Source organism: Zea mays, chromosome 9 (assembly GCF_902167145.1).
Source record: "Zea mays cultivar B73 chromosome 9, Zm-B73-REFERENCE-NAM-5.0, whole genome shotgun sequence".
NCBI classification, from domain to species: Eukaryota; Viridiplantae; Streptophyta; class Magnoliopsida; order Poales; family Poaceae; genus Zea; species Zea mays.
Window position 1 is genome coordinate 16709732 of NC_050104.1, and position 14351 is coordinate 16724082.

The 14351-nt window shown below is 46.9% G+C and overlaps 1 protein-coding gene across 1 annotated transcript in view; it reads right to left on the minus strand.

Annotated features, from left to right (window-relative positions):
• Positions 1-14351, minus strand: part of LOC103638008 (26S proteasome regulatory subunit 6A homolog) — a 108900-nt gene that overhangs the window by 40953 nt on the left and 53596 nt on the right. The window lies entirely within an intron of this gene.

Genomic DNA, 14351 nt, shown 5'->3' on the forward strand with positions numbered 1-14351 from the left:
AAGTATATTTGGGGATGTCTTGAATACATACTTTCTTCTCCTTAGCCATAAGGCACGTATGGCGTTCGTTGGGGAAGAGCGAAGATTTGTTGAAGGCCGAGGCAACTAGTCCTTCATCTTTGGAGTCGGATGAGGAACAGTCGGAGTCCCATTCCTTCCCGATGTGCGCCTCGCCCTTGGCCTTCCTATATTTTTTCTTCTTTTCCCTCTTCCCATTCTTCTCTTGTGCCTGGTCATAATCGTTATCGGGGCATTATGCAATAAAGTGACCAGTCTTACCACATTTGAAGCAGGAGTGTTTTCCCCTTGACTTGTTCTTATTGGGGTACTCCTTGCGTCCTTTCAGTGCGGTCTTGAAGCGTTTGATGATGAGAGCCATCTCATCCTCATTGAGCCCGGCAACCTCCACTTGTGCTACCTTGTTAGGTAGCACCTCCTTGCTGCTGGTTGCTTTTAGGGCAATGGCTGCGACTCGTAGAGGGGAAGTGGACCGTTCAAGGCATCGTCCACGTATCGTGCTTCTTTCACCATCATACGCCCACTTACGAATTTTTTGAGGATTTCCTCGAGCGTCATCTTGGTGTAACTGGGGTTTTCATGAATAAGGTTTACAAGATGAGGATCTATAACACTGAATGACCTGAGCATGAGTCGGACGACGTCATGATCCGTCCATCTTGTACTCCCATAGCTTCAGATTTTGTTGATAAGCGTCTTGAGCCTGTTGTACGTCTGTGCTGGCTCTTCTCCCCTTATCATCGCGAATCTCCCCAGTTCGTCTTCCACCATTTCCATTTTTGTAGTCATGGTGGCATCATTTCCCTCATGTGATATCTTGAGGGTATCCCAGATTTGCTTAGCGTTGTCCAAGCCGCTCATTTTGTTGTATTCATCCCTGCATAGAGACACTAGCAAGACAGTGGTGGCTTGAGCATTTTTATGTATTTGCTCATTTATGAATACGGGGTTGTAAGTACTATCAAAATGCATCCCATTTTCAACAATATCCCAGATACTAGGATGGAGGGAGAATAAATGACTACGCATTTTATGACTCCAAAAAGAATAATCCTCTCCATCAAAGTGTGGGGGTTTTCCAAGTGGAATTGATAGTAAATGAGCATTCGAATTATAAGGGATGCGAGAATAATCAAAGGAGTAATTTTGATTTACTGTTTTCTTTTTCGACGAAGAGTCTTTGTCGTCGTCATCCCTTGGTGAAGAAGAGGAGGCGTCACTGTCGTAGTAGATAATCTTCTTGATGCACCTCTTCTTCTTCCTGTCCCTCTTCTTGTGACTCGAGCCTAAGTAAGTGGGCTTGTCCTCTCTTGGCTCGTTGAGGAGCGACTCCTTCTCCTTGTCGTTGATCACCATCCCCTTGCCCTTAGGATCCATCTCTTTGAGCGGTTAGTCCCTTTAATGAAGAGTATAGCTCTAATACCAATTGATAGCACCTAGAGGGGGGGGGGTGAATAGGTGATCCTGCAAAATTCAACACTAATAGAACAAACTTGGTTTATAAAATGTTAGTTAGATCAAACCAAGTTGTGAGCTCTTGAGAAGAAATCAATCACAAAGAAAAGCAACATAAGAGACACAGTGTTTTATCCCGTGGTTCGGCCAAGTATAACACTTGCCTACTTCCACGTTGTGGCGTCCCAATGGACGAGGGTTGCACTCAACCCCTTTCAAGTGATCCAACGATCCACTTGAATACCACGGTTTTCTTCCTTAGACTGGTTTCCCCATTTGTGAGGAATCTCCACAAGTTGGAGCCTCTCACCCTTACAAAGTTGTTCACAACAAAAGCACTAGAGTAAGGGAGGGAAAGAGACACACACAAGAATCGCAGCAAATACACGCACACAAGTCAAGACGTGAGCACAAAACACGGTGCAGAGAGTTTACAACTCAAACGGTGCTCAAATCTCTAACACGATGATCCGAGTGCGTGGTGGCGAAGTCTAGGCGTCTTAGAATGTTCAGAGAATGCTTGGTGTTATGTTCCATGCGCCTAGGGGTCCCTTTTATAGCCCCAAGGCAGCTAGGAGCCATTGGAGATCCAATTGGAAGGCAATTCTTGCCTTCTGTCGGGTGGCGCACCGGACAGTTCGGTGCACCACCGGACATGAACAGTAGTTGTTCGGTTCCTGATCTCCTTCCTTATTGGGCGTACCCGACCGTTGGACCTTTGGTTCCGTTGGCGCACCGGACAGTCCGGTGTGACCAACTGACCGTTGCCGCGGGCCACGCGTCGCCCGCTGATTGCGCTGCCAACTGTTGGCCGCGGGCGCCGCTGACTCACCGGACAGTCCGGTGATTTTTAGCCGTGGCGCCTTCGCTTTTTCCCGAAAGCGACGAGTTCGTTGCTGGGCCAGCCTGGGCACCAGACACTGTCCGGTGCACCACATGCTGGTGCTGGTTTGGCTAAACTCAACCAAAACTTCTCCAATTCATTTCCATTTTTCTTGGTAGTGTCCCTAGCACTTAGAGAGATATGTTAGTATCCAAAACAATTTACTAGGGCTAGAAACATACCTTGATTCTTGATTTGCACTTCTCAACCACTTAGCACATATGAACTAAAACAATTTGTGTTGGGCATCTAATTACCAAAACATTTATAGAAATGGCCCAAGGGCACATTTCCCTTTCAGGTGCTCACAATATATCTGTGCTAGGCGGTAGGGGGTGCAACGGCCGAGGCCGAATTCGTGGGGAGAATCCCGGTCTCCGTGGCGGTGGGTTCGGACTGAGCACGACGGCCACGACGGAGGAGGTGGTGTATCTGACCGGATGGTCCCGCACGCCAGCGACAGCGAAAACGAGGGAACATGGGGAACTACTGTCACAGGGGCTCCACTAGTCAGAGACCCACCGACCGCGCGTGAGATACGGGCGTGCGCGGACTGACGAGTAAGATCCCCAGGGTCCACCTGTCGGTTGCAGCACGATTGAGGCAAGTCTGTTGGTGCGGCTGGCTTGTGGGCCCTGCGTGTCGGCGCACGGGCCGAGTGGGTCGCGCGGTGGAATGAAGTAATGGGCCGAAACCGGTATAGTGAGCCCATTTATATTCTTTCCCCTTTTCTTTCTCTTTTCTGATTTCCTTTTTCTCATTTTGGGATTTCAAATTTTGAATTTGAATTTTGGTTGTGAACTTGCACATATCAAATGTACAAATTCAAGTCTTAGTGTAGGAATAATAGATATTTATTTGTATGTGTATTTTCTGTATATAGTATTTCCTTTCTCTTCTTTTCCTTGTAACTTCCCATTTCTACATATTCAAATTAGGTATTAAATCCTCAATTTGGGATATTAATTTACTTCCATTAATGTGACTTCTTTTATTATTAAATGCACATACAAATAAAAGCCAACATGATGCACAAATTAGTAATGTGTCATTTATTAATTATTTACTTTTAGATGTCGTGTTCACATGTGCTAATAAATGGAGGCAACACTTATAAAGGACATCATCTCATTTCTTATGTATTACATATATCAGCCGAGCTCACGGTTAAGAGCGGCCTTGGGATCCTCTTTGATTAGAAGAACTTTGGATACTCTTATGATGATGTTTAATGATGATGGTTATAATTATGATCTTTGGTATTTCTTCTTATAGGGAGTATATTTGGGTAATAACTGGGTTTATTACTAAAAGTTGGCTCTATTAATAGTAATAAATACTTGACCAACTAAAAGCAACTGCTTAACCTTAACTCCACATATAACTAGTCCACTTTAGCCAACCGGGACATTTGCTGAGTACGTTGATGTGTACTCACCCTTACTTCAAAAACCACCCACCCTAGGTTGTCCCCACTGTATTCAGTGCTCAGGAGGAGATGCTGGCAACATGGAGGACATTGAGGAGTTTCAGGACTACGACGAGTTCTAGTTATCTTAGTGGCAAACCCCCCGTCAGCTGCCTGTGAAGGCCTTATCTTCTACGTTTCGTATTCCGCACTTTGATTATGTTAATGACTATGTTATAGACTCTATGGATGACTTGGACATCTTGATGTAATAAAGTACCTTTCCGCTATTTACTTTGAACAATATGTGATGATGTCCAATTATGTTATCATTGTGTACGTGAGTTTCTGATCCTGGCACGTACATGGTTCGCATCTGGTTTGCCTTCCAAAACCAGGTGTGACAATTATATATATTACTCTATATTGGTTAACCCCAACAAATAATCTTTCATTCATTTGGCAAAATGAATTCATGATTACGTGTAAAAATGTCAATTTCGGTTACAAAGGTACAATTACATTTTGTACAATGTCTACAATGGCAGCACATTGAATCTCAACGTCGCGCAGTCTGAGGAAATCGTATGAAGGAATGCAACAACGCAAGGAGGAGCAACGATTCACCTGTGTCGGTTTGGATTCGGTGACGTCAAGTGAATCGAAAACGACGACGAGGACGGATTTGGGCTGTGCTTCCTTTTCTTGTCTCCAAGCTTCAACGCGTGGACAGAACATCGATAATGTTTGGCGATAGTTTGTTGGATGCAGAGGATGGTGGAGTTCCTAGTCGCCAGCAACTTGAGTTCGCCCCGACAACTAGGGCGGCCTGATGGGCGGAACGCTTCCACCCGCGGCGAGTGGTCTGCAGCCGGACCCGCCCAACCTCGGGACCCTCGATCCCAGCTTCGCACAGGTGTCTGAGTACATCCGCCAGGATCCAGCTAGCGTCGTTGACGAGAGCTTTGCTATGGGAAGAGGGCGAGAGGGGAAGCTTCCATCTTGGCGCGGGAGGGAGGGAGAGAGAGAGAGAGACAGTGTACAACGAACGCTTGAGATCCGCCAGATTTACAGTCTCTGGTGACGCACTCTAAATTTACCGGACGTTTTGCCGTTCGTTGCTGGGCGGATGCAGGAGGTCACCGATCGCCAGATTTAGCGGACAGAACCTTTTACCGGCTCTTGTTGGAGACAGTCTTAATCTTCATATTATAGTGCACATTCTAATTGTTTTTTGCTACAATTTTCGAGTTCAACGAAGAAGCAGTAGATTTACAATATGAGGTTGGCTTGTTTGACTTGAACATGGAGCCACCTATTGAAGAGTCTTTTGTAAAAAATTCTTCCACAAATTTTAAGCTTGTTGCATGACATGGTGCTACTAGACGAGAAAGAGAGATATATGAGGGAGGCGTCTGTTTTATTATGGCCGCGTGGACTACTCGTTGCTGGGAGCTGGACGTGATGCTTGTTATCTGTTGATTAAGTCTTGCACCTTAGTCGGACTGCATGTTTACTTATTCAATTGTTTGCACTTAGTCTGCATGTGCCGAGCGCCGATGTGTGGTGCGCTTTCAGACAACACCAAATCCACCATGTTCGAGTTTGTCTGTGTGTGTGTTCATCTTCGATCGTATTCGTCGCCGGTGATCACTCGTCGATCCTGACAAGTGGTATAAGAGCTTCGTTCATCTGCGACGATCGCGAAGGTACAAGATGACATGCCGCGACGGCATTCGAGCTCCCCCACGCGCCTTGGTTCCAGCAGCCGCACTAGCGAAAGTAGCGGCGAGAACAATCACGAGCTGGTGATCCACTGTGTAAGGGAAGGCGGTGGCGGCGGACCGGCAAACTACCCCGTGCTCAACAAGACGAACTACACCAGTTGGTTGCTGCTCATGAAGATCAAACTGCAGGCACGCTGCATCTGTGGCGCCATTGACCCGGGAGCAGACATCCCGGAGCACAAGGACCGGATGGCTCTGGACGCCATCTACAGTGCCATCCCAAAGGAGATGGTTCCTGCGCTCGCGGTCAAGCCCTCGGCGAAGGACGCGTGGGAGGTCGTTCGCACCATGCGCGTCGGGGGCGACTGCATCCGGAAGACGAGCGCACAGCGAGTGCGCCGGGAGGGCAAGAGCGTTGAAGATTTCACGCTCTGGCTCACGGGCATCATCAACAAGCTCGCCACACTCGGAGATCCAGAGCCCGACGACAAGGTCATGGAGAAGTATCTCCGGATTGCGCGCTCGAGGTACAAGCAGTTGGTAATTTTGATTGAAACTCTGCTAGATGTCTCGACGCTTTTCGTTGAAGAGATCACGGGCCATCTCATGGCCTCAGAAGATGACCCGGAGCCCCAACCGTCCGTTCTCGCTGGCGGCAAGCTCTACCCCACTGAGGAGCAGTGGCTTGAGCGCTACAAGCAGAAGGAGGAGGGCTCGGGTTCACGCGGTTCCGATGGCACCGGGTATCGTAGGCGACGTCGTGGTGGCTGAAGGAGGCCTCGCGGCAGCAGAAATTTGAGTGCATGTGATGGCACAGGATCTTCATCAGGCCGCGGCGACGACATGTGCAGGAAGTGTGGCAAAGTGGGCCACTGGGCATGAGAGTGTCGCTGCAAGCCGAAGGCAGAAGGGCAGGCTCATTTGGCTTAGGAGGAGGAGTCCACCCTGCTCCTTCTCGAGGTCAGCGACGACATCAAGCTCCAGATGCGGGAGAAGCGAGCTATTGAGGAAACATCGACAGCTGCTTGCGTCGCGACCATGACGGTATCAAGTCCTCCACGCAGACACATTGAACTGGTGGAGGAAAAGGTGTTCGTCGTTCTAGACTCCAATCCAGAGCGTGACACGCGCCAGTGGATCTTCGACACCGGCGCCTCAAACCATATGACAGGTGCCTGGGAGGTCTTCTCTGACCTGGACACATCGGTGGCAAGCATGGTTTGGTTCGGTGATGGCTCTCTGGTGCAGATCGAAGGCTGCGGCACCATGCTATTCGACTGCAAGAACGACGAGCACCATGCCCTCGCCAACACGTACTACATTCCGCGGCTGACTGCCAACATTGTCAGCTGCGACCAGCTCGATGACAACGACTTCGAGATCCTGATCAAAGGTGGAGTGATGCGGGTGCGCGATGGACAGGGAGGTCTCCTTGCAAAGATCGATATGGGCCCGAGTCGGCTGTACGTGCTCGACCTCACCATGCCCCCACTGGTCTGCCTAGCGGCATACACAGGGGAGGATGCGTGGCGGTGGCACGCTAATTCGGCCACATGAACTTCACCGCGTCGAGGAAGATGAAGAAGGAAGGCCTAGTGCGGGGGTTACCTGCGCTATCGCAAGTGGAGCAACTGTGTGAAGCCTGTCTCGCCGGCAAGCATCATCGGGCATCTTTACCGGCAATCTTCTCTAGCATTCAACTGAACCATTGGAGCTGCTCCACGGTGACCTGTGCGGTCCAATCACCCCAACCACACCGAGCGACAATCGATATTTTCTCTTGCTCGTTGATGATTACAGCAGGTACATGTGGCTGACACTCCTGGCATCCAAGGACGCAGCACCGGGCGCCATCAAGCGAGTCCAAGCGGTGGCCGAGCGCAGCAGCGAAAGGAAGTTGTGCGCCCTGCATACCGATCGCGTGGGAGAGTTCACGGCAGGTCACTTCAACGACTATTGCGTCGAGCTCGGCGTGAGGCATGAACTGACTGCCCCATATACACCCCAGCAAAATGGCATCGTCGAGCGCAGGAACCAGACGGTGGTTGGCACCGCCAGGAGCATGCTCAAGGCCAGCGGCCTCCCCGGCTCATTTTGGGGGGAGGCGGTCTCCACCGCTATCTACCTGCTAAACAGGACCATCACGAAGGGAAATGGCGGCAAGACGCCATATGAGCTGTGGCATGGGAGGACGCCAGCGGTCCATCACCTGCGCACCTTCGGTTGTGTGGCTCACGTCAAGAGCACAAGCCCCAAGATCAAGAAGCTGGAAGACCGAAGCAAGCCGATGATTTTTGTCGGGTATGAACCTGGCACGAAGGCATACCGAGTGTATGACCCGGTTTCTCGCCATGTACACTTAAGTCAGGACATCATCTTCGACGAGGAGGCGCACTGGAGCTGGTCCGACAATGGACAAAAGGAGGATGATGGCGAGTTCACAATCTAGTACACCTTGGTGTCACACCCAGAGGTGGTGACCACGCTTCGGCCACGACACGCAGCTACGTTGGCATCGCCCACTTCTCCAGTGGCTGCTACGACTTCATCCCCTCCAACGGCTACGGCTCCATCGTCTTCGGCAACTGCGTCTCCATCCTCTACGACGGCTTCGACGTCAACAACGCCCGTAGGACCGACGATCGAGTATGCTACACCGCCAACCGTGGATGTGGAGGATTTGGACGTGGATCATGAAGATGACGTACCCCTTCGGTTCCATCTCCTAGACAAGGTCATAGGACCGGCGATGTCCCGAGGGATCGTTCACCGGTTTCTAGATGAAGATGAGGATCTACTGATGGCTGAAGAGGACGAGCCGAGGACCTTCAAGCAGGCGCAACAACATGACTGCTGGAGGCTCGCCATGCTGGATGAGATGACATCCATCGAGGCGAATGGCACCTAGGAACTGGTGGATCCGCCACCACATAACCGTCCGATCGGGCTTAAGTGGGTGTACAAGGCAAAGAAGAATGACATGGGGATTATCACGAAGCACAAGGCTCGTCTCGTCACAAAGGGGTATGTGCAGCATCAAGGTGTTGACTTCGAAGATGTGTTTGCCCCGGTGGCACAACTTGAGTCTGTCAGACTCTTGTTAGCGCTGGCGACGAGCGAAGGATGGATTGTCCACCATATGGACATGAAGTCTGCCTTTCTCAACGATGTGCTGAAGGAAGAGGTGTACGTCACTCAGCCTCCGGGGTTCGTTGTCACCGGCAAAGAAGGGAAGCTTCTCCGCCTTGTCAAGGCGCTCTACGGTCTTTGTTAGGCGCTGCGCGCATGGTACGCCAAGCTGGATGCTTCTCTGGCATCTTTTGGCTTTCGGCGCGGCATCAATGAACATGATCTGTACACGCGAGGGAAAGGCATACATTGACTAATCGTCAGTGTGTATGTTGACGATCTTGTCATCACTGGTGGAGATGTGGTCGAGATCAAGCACTTCAAGCAGGACATGAAGAGCACATTTCAAATGAGCGATCTGGGATTGCTCAGTTACTACCTCGGACTGGAAGTGAAGCCAGGCAACGATGGGATCGCCATCAGTCAAGGGGCGTTCGCTCGGAAGATTGTTGAAAAAGCAGGCCTGAAGAATTGCAATCCGAGTGCCATGCCCATGGAGACACGCCCAGGACTGAGTAAGTCGAGTACCTGTTCTGCTATTGATTCTACTGCATATAGGTGCATAGTTGGTGCACTTCGGTGCCTGGTGAACACAAGACCGGACATAGAAATTGTTGTGGGATTTATCTCACATTTTATGGAGAAGCCTACTACCGAGCATCTCCTTGCTGTGAAGCGAGTGCCGCGGTACGTAGCAGGTACTGCAGACTATGGCTGCTACTATCAGAGAAGGAAGAAGTCGGTAGGTTTGACCGGGTACAGTGACAACGATCATGCAGGTGATGTTGATACCCACAAAAGCACGATGTGGGTGTTGTTCTTTCTCGGCGACAGTCTTATTACTTGGCAATCACAGAAGCATAAGATAGTGGCCTTATCAAGCTACGAGACTGAGTATATTGCAGCAGTCGTCGCCTCTTATTAGGGTATTTGGCTGGCATGTTTGCTTGCTGAACTGCGAGGAGAAGAAGCTGAACCGGTGATGCTCTTCATCGACAACAGATCAGCAATAGAGTTGTCCAAGAATCATGTGTTTCATGAGCGAAGTAAACACATTGATACAAGGTACCATTATATCAGGGAGTGTGTTGAGGAAGACAGGATGAGGATTGAGCCGATTGACACTAATAATCAATTGGCTGACATATTCACAAAGGCATTAGGGCGCGGTCGGTTCGTCCATCTACGTTCCAGGCTTGGGATCATCAACACAAGGTTGTTGTGCAAGACTTAAGGGGGAGAATTGTTATCTGTTGATTAAGTCTTGCACCTTAGTCGAACTGCATGTTTACTTATACAATTGTTTGCACTTAGTCTGCATGCGCCGAGCGCCATTGTGTGGTGGCCGAGCGCTTAGGAGATCATGCCCAGAATCGCTCGGTCTTAGCTGAACTCGTGGATCAGTGCGCGCCATGTGGACGTGGGGATGGACACGACCAAGGGTGTGGCACGAAGCTCTCAGCGACGTTTGTTTTCTTTTTCAGTTGTTGGTAATAAAAGGAGTAGAGAAAAACAGAAAACCCTGCGCTTTCAGGCAGCACCAAATCCACCGTGTTCGAGTTTGTCTGTGTGCGTGTGTGTTCATCTTCGATCGTGTTTGTCGCCGGCGATCACTCGTCGATCCTAACAATGCTTCGGCTTCGGTGCCGGATAGGTGGACTACTCATTGCTGGGAGCTGGACGTGATGCTTCGGCTTCGGTGTCGGATAGACGGACGGGGCATGGGAAACATAAGCATTCAAGAGGGGTACTAATGGAAACAGAAGACCCAACGATAAGAATTCCTGCACTTGAATGCTGTGATTCCCAAAAATTGAGGATAAATTACTTCCACTAGAATAAGTGGCGCCCTTACGGGCGCCCTACCGAGACAATAGAATTCTTGAGTAAATTGCTATATACCTTTCATGTAAATTGTTCTCGAGTTTTGGCAGATTGGGGCAATAGTAATAAAATACTTTAGGTGTGCATGAGACTATCACGATAATTAATGAGCATACAATATATGTTGTTCTAACCAGGCACACCAATCGATGTAGATGCAGATGTACAAACAGAGCGCACAAAATCAAATTCCAATTGATTAAAAAACATATCAATTTTGTCAGTATAGAGAATAAGCAAAGACAAAACACATATGTCAGTGTGTCTGTGAATGGGAAATCCAGCCAGAATTCCTTAACTTGCTATGGGTTCTAGAAAACAAAGCACATATGTAGCATGGAATCCTACCAAGTGATGCCAATCCATGTTCCTTCTCCTAGACAGCTTTGTGAAGCCGACATTTGTCAAGAACATTAATAAGAACAGAAAGTAATTAAAGTGATTGATTTGAAGTTCGAACTGGTAAAGTGGTACAACAGAGCCAGAAACAAACATGAATAGTTGTGCATATTGTAATACATCGCACCTCCCAAAATTGTTGATTCTAAAATTGCCCAAGAGGATCTAGATTATACCTTATGCTTCCCTAAAGAGTGTTGGATGTTGCAAAATGATACCAAAGCATGAACGCATGTCATGTAAGCCAATTGTTGTGATATCTACAGAGTCTATAGTTATTTTTCCTCTTGTTGGCTATTTAAGAAACTATAAAAAAAATTAAACCTCCATATTGCAGCGTACATGAATGCTTGAACAAGCGTAGCTGAAGTAAGCATTTCATACTGCATCTTTTTCTATTGCTATGCGTGTTACGGACCAATACTTCGTGAACTAATTATTTGGTCTGACAAACATTTCAAGCACAAGTTACCCTTTTTCATAAAACCATTATCCAAACAAATTACGTAAAAATGAATCTCACAACAAAATGGAAATATAAATTATGCTCTAGAATAACAGTAGGTTTCTCCAAGGCAACAACTGGCCTTCCAACAATATCAATGTGTGAATACAAAGCGTGCATAAAAACCATTGCTTTTAGGCACGATGACTATGACAACTATTTAGCTCACAACAACATACATTGAGAAATAACCTCTTGCTGCTACCGTATTGGAAAGGGAGCTCAAACTTCATACCCTTTGACCCTTTAGGTAGAACAACTTGTTCAACAACAACGATACTTATACAAGGGGCAAATACAACTAATGCAAAGTCAGAATTTGGAAAATTAATAGTACATAATACCCTGTCACTGTTCTTGGTATCCACATTCCAATAAAGATGATAGTTTATAATGAGTACCAAACAGTTGATAGTAAAAGCCACACCCTCCAGCCATAAAAACATATCCTTTAGGACAAGTTTTATAGACAAGCTTTAAAACTACAAACATCAATAATGTTTAAAAAGCTATTTAGTTTGAGAACGTTAAGCTATATGTGTAGAATTAAAAATTGCATTGAAAAATACTCGCAAATCTCATGGATCTAAAGACCCAAATCTAGGTGTACTTTTACAAACACAAAATAATTTGCTCTTTGTTGAAGGACTTACAAAAATAAGCAAATAGGTCCAATGGTCACACTTTAAATAAAATTTGATCACTGAAAGGATAATTAAATGCACAAATGCTTACCTCAATATATGAGGCTGCAACATCTGAATGCTTCTCGTTAGTTTTTGCTATGAATATATCCCAAAAAACGACCACCACTCGAAAAGAAAGCCACCAGGTGCATCAATTGCTGAAAAATAGTTTTGGGGAAGTAAATAATACTCTTGACAAACAACAAAGAACATAGACTGTAAGAACTCAAATAAAAAATAGCTCTAGACAAGAATAACCAATGCTAATGATATTCCCTCTCCATTCTTGGCACATCCTAGTTCTAAATTTTTTTGGTGGTTCAGTAGTGCAACGACAGCCATGAACGTAACTATGAGCAACACCTATGAGTAAGCACAAATGATAGTCAATTACTGAATTATCCTTGCAGTCTTGCCATAGTGAAGACGAACAACTGAAGCTTGTAGTAATTGTGTCTGCATGGTGATAGGCAGGACGACGATGATGGTGGTGCTGATGATGATCCAAACAACATCACTTATGAGGTTTGTGGTCACAGAATGTTCTTTTTTCCCTTTTTTCAAGTGATATGTAAAAGCTTGTGATCAAAATAGAACTACACATGTAGTGTGTACCTTTACACCTAGGTTGGAAAGGCCACTAATTTTTTGGTGATGCAGCAAAGACAGTCACTTGTAGAATCTGTGGGGACCGATGACATAGGTTTATCCGATGAAACAAATTAAATCATATTGTGATGATTGAGTTTTTTTATTTTGAAACAAGCCAACATTGCATATACAAAGAAGCAAAAAAAAGAGTCGGCAATAGCTTTTTCTATTGGACAACCCTGTAGAGCTCTGCACAGAAATGGTAATATGTGTCTTGATTCTTTGGACGAAGTATCATGAATGGAAGCTGTCGCCTACCAGGTGAGTCACTCTGGCACGTTGTTTAGTGCTCACCTGGTATAAACAACGGTCAAAAGCTATGACGAGTAACGACTTTTTCACACCTATTGTTAAGTATATGGTTGGTCTAGTACTTCGTCGTTCCTGTTAAGTATATGGCTATTTTATGGTTGTTATAGATTTAGAGTACATGGGTCTTACACCAAATGAGGGAATATCAACACTGTTAACCAACGAAATGTGCTTCCAAATAGATAGATAAGTGGTCCATACTAATAGATGTGATGTTTTTTTACTGAAGGTCTCATGTTCATGTTCCCTTCAAAGTATATGAGGTTGCATGCATATTGTCAATCGCAGTACGGGATCTAATCATCTATGCTAATGTTGCTGATTTTAATTTCCCATTCTAGCTTGCTCTATCTAGGAGGTCTGATCCTTGAGAGAAAGAAAAATAAAGAAAAGAAACCAAATGTTATCCTATAATAGATAACATAACTGATTAAGAAACAAAGAAGCAGCCTAACATATATTCAGATGAATATTTTCTAGGTCAAACCACTGGTAAAAATAGTAGCTGATAATTGTCTGACATGTTCGTCCACTATCGAATGAAATTGCATTTTGCACAAATTGTAGCCTCCTAAGCTCCTACCATGAACGAACCACAATGAGCTAAGCGATACTCTGATCTCTCGGCAAAACCAAAAGATGCCTGGAACACAAACCGATGAAAAGCACCCAACAATCAGATGATAAGATGCACTGGCAGAGGTCAGTGGCAAAACAAACCTGCACCCACGGAGGTCTTCGCAAGATCTGGTTTAGGAACGCTCTCAGCACTAACCCCATGGAATGCCGGCCAGAGGCCTGACGACACGGGCGTGGAGCAGGGGTAGGAGGAGGCAAGGCGGCTCTCTGGCCATCGACGGCCTCGTCTCTTGTGGGAAAAGGGGGTCCCGTGCATGGTAGATGGCTTAATCGTGTCCGTGAGGAGCAGGACGTCCTCTGGGTCGACGCGGGGAGCGACAGAGCAGGCAGAGGGAGAGAGGAGTGCGTGTGGGAGTGGGATGTGGGCGAGGCTAGGTGGTAGTGGAAGAGGTGGAAGAAGAGATAGATGGACGGCGAGTTGAATTTTTGAGAAGCCAAAGGGCTGATTTGCAAAATACACAGGGCACGTGTCATCGCTGAAACGGCTGTGCCTCCGCAAAATGCGGTCGTGCGTGGGAGGTCTGGTCCTTGAGAGAAAGAACAAAAAAGAAAAGAAACCAAATGTTATTCTATAATAGATAACAGAACTGATTAAGAAACAAAGAAGCAACCTAACATATATTCAGATGAATATTTTCTAGGTCAAACCACTGGT